Source organism: Heterocephalus glaber, unplaced genomic scaffold (assembly GCF_053883595.1).
Source record: "Heterocephalus glaber isolate CG9 unplaced genomic scaffold, H.glaber_assembly_v1.0 deba00001463, whole genome shotgun sequence".
NCBI lineage: Eukaryota > Metazoa > Chordata > Mammalia > Rodentia > Bathyergidae > Heterocephalus > Heterocephalus glaber.
Window position 1 is genome coordinate 128,671 of NW_028258310.1, and position 3,414 is coordinate 132,084.

The 3,414-nt window shown below is 36.0% G+C and overlaps 1 pseudogene; it reads left to right on the top strand.

The window, feature by feature from the left end:
- The first annotated feature begins 234 nt into the window (after window positions 1-234).
- On the top strand, window positions 235-3,013 carry LOC101715254 (zinc finger and BTB domain-containing protein 41 pseudogene; annotated as a pseudogene).
- Window positions 3,014-3,414: the final 401 nt, after the last annotated feature.

The window sequence follows — 3,414 nt, forward strand, 5'->3', positions numbered from 1 at the left end:
TAAAGTTAGTACAACTGGACTCTGGGAGGGAAAGGAGCAGAGGGAGGGGGTGAGGTGGGGGGCTGAACTGGGAAGTGGGTAGGCACTGGAGAGAGCTCCACAGAGTGGAGCTCAGTGGCAGGGAGCCAGTGGGAAGCCCTGGGTTCCCGACCATGAAACCCTTGGACACGCCACTCCAGAAGCTGTTATCCAAGACAATCTAGTTTTCCTTTATAAATCTCTTTAAGAGCCTTATGAAGTTTCTTGTTCTGAAATTGCTATACTGCAATGAAGAAAAGGAGAAAGATCTATTTAGGCTATCATAAAGATTCTTCAGAAGGAAATGTTGCAGTGGAGTGTGACCAAGTGGCCACTCATTCTACAGAAAGATCAACTCCTGAAGCTCTTCACTGTTACTAAGAACTTCCTCCCTCTCCAGATCAGAGAAAGCTTTTGAGTTCTTTGCAGTATAATAAGAATTTGCTAAAGTACTTAAATGATGATAAGCAGAAGCAACCATCTTTCTGTGATTTATTTATCATAGTAGAAGGAAAATAATTTAATGCACATAAAGTAGTGGTTGCTGTTGGCAGTAGTTATTTTCATGCATGTTTGAGTAAAAATCCAAGCACTGATGTTGTCACCCTGGATCACGTAACACATTCAGTTTTTCAGCATTTGCTTGAATTTCTTTACACATCAGAGTTCTTTGTGTACAAATATGAAATTCCTCTCATTTTAGAGGCTGCAAAATTTTTGGACATTATAGATACAGTTAAGCTACTAAATAATGAAAATGTTGCCACTTCTTAATCAGAGCTAACTAAAAAGTCCAGAAGAAACACTAAATGAATTAACTGGAAGACTATCAAATAATCATCAGTGCAAATTCAGTAGTAGACATTTTTGTTATAAAAAGTCTTTATAGAATCACTTGGCTAAAACTCATAGGTCCCTTTTATTAGGGAAAAAACATGGGTTAAAAATGCTGGAGAGAAGTTTTTCAGCAAGAAGATCAAAAAGGAATCGGAAGTGTCCTGTAAAATTTGTTGACACCAGTGATGATGAACAAGAAAGTGGTGACGGGTCAGACAATTTAAATCAAGAAAATTTTGATAAGGAAAAGTCTGACAGAAATGATTCAGAGGATCCTGGAAGTGAATATAATGCTGAAGAAGATGAACTAGAAGAGGAGATGTCAGATGAATATTCTGACATTGAAGAACAAAGTGAAAAAGATAATGATAAGGAAGAGGAACCTGAAGCTGGTGATTCTGCAGGAAACATTCGTGAAGGGTTAACTCCAGTAGTCATTCAAAACAGTAACAAAAAAATATTGCAATGTCCTAAATGTGATAAAACATTTGACTGAATAGGGAAATACGAAAACCACACTTGTGTGCACACTGGTGAGAAGCCCTTTGAGTGTGATGTTTGTCACCAGAGCTACTCAACAAAGTCTAACCTAACGGTTCACAGAAAGAGGCATAGCAGCAAAAGAGAATTTCCTAAGAAGGAGCACAAGTGCCCTTATTGTAATAAACTTCATGCAAAAGAGAAGACTTTAGCCAAGCATGTAAAGAGATTTCATCCTGAAAATGCACAAGAATTTATTTCCATTAAGAAGACTAATAAAGTTGGAAATGTGATATTTGTAAGAAATCTTTTACTCGAAGACCACACTTGAAGGAACGTATGATTCTACATTCTCAAGATAAGCCTTTTTAGTTCTATCCCTGGTACCAAACAATAAAAAATAAAAAAAATTTAAAAAATGATAAGCCTTTTAAGTGTACCTATTGTGAAGAAAATTTCCAATCATGGTTTGCATAGTTAAAGCATCAGGAAAAGTTCCATCTGGATCCTTTTCCATGTGATATATGCGGTTGGCAGTTCAACAACACTGGAAATTTGAAACACCATATAGAATGTACTCATGGTGGAAAGAGAAAATGGACTTGCTTTATTTGTGGGAAATCAGTACGAGAAAGAACTACTTTTAAAGAACATTTGAGAATCCACAGTGGAAAAAAGCCTCATCTTTGTAGTATCTGTGGGCAAAGTTTTCAGCATGGAAGTTCATACAGACTTCACTTATGAGTGCATCATGATGATAAAAGATATGAATGTGATGAATGTGGAAAAACATTTATTCGTCATGACCACGTTACTAAGCACAAAAAATACATTCGGGTGAAAAGGCTCATCACTGTGAAGAATGTGGAAAATGTTTTGGTCAGAGGGATCATCTCACTGTTCACTACAAAAGTCTGCACCTTGGAGAAAAAGTGTGGCAAAAATATAAAGCAACATTTCATCAATGTGATGTTTGTAAGAAAATTTTAAAAGAAAAATCAAGTCTGGAAATGCAGTTTTGGACATCTTCAGGTGAAAAGCCATACAGGTGTCAAATTTGCAATCAGCCTTTTAGAATTAAGAAAACTTTAACAAAACACCTAGTTATTCATTCTGATGCCCGACCTTTCAACTGTCAGCACTGTAATGCAACATTTAAGTGAAAAGACAAGCTAAAATACCACATTGACCATGTTTATGGAATTAAGTCTCCTGATGTATGTCTGAGGAAAAACTTGTGTCTTTGCCAGTGGAACACTCATCTGATGATAAAATCTTTCAAAGAGAAACAAAACAATATATGTACCAGCCCAAAGTTTATTAATCAGAAGCCAAGACTATATTACAGAATATGTCTGCCGAAGTGTGTGTTCCAGTAACGGTGGTTCCAGTTCAGATGCCCGATATTACAAATGATCTAGTTCAACATACTACCACACTTCTGCCATCCTCTCAAGAGATCCTGTCACCACAGCCACAATCCACTGATTATCCACATGCAGCTGATTTAGCTTTTCTGGAAAAATATACTCTTACTACTCAACCTGCAAATATAGTTCATCCAGTCCAACCTGAACAAATGCTAGATCCTAGAGAGCAGTCTTACCTTGGAACATTATTGGACCCTGATAACACTACTGCTATTCAAAACACTTCTGCTAATGAACATCATCCATGAGAAAACATTCCACGAACTTTTTCATGGTTATGTGCTAATGCTAGCCAAAAGCTAGTGGCTTTTAAATTAGTAGGGCTTCTATTCTTATTATTTTTTAAATTTTCTCTAGTTTCTCAAGTCCTTAGAACAATTTCAAATCAAGAAAACTGTTAACTGAACATATGGATATTTGGACACATTTTGACATAATATTTAAAGTAAATGTTTTTGTGATTTTTAAAATTACTGCTAATTTTTAATGCTTCTTAAACTTTTCAGAATTATTAGCTGCTGACATTATGGGTTTTTTTTAAATCATCAGTGGAAATTTTTAGTCTTTAGTTTCCTTTTTTCTTTTTCTCATCTTACAAATAAGCTTAAGGATCATGTAGCCATTAAGAAGGAATATGAGGGGCCGGGGA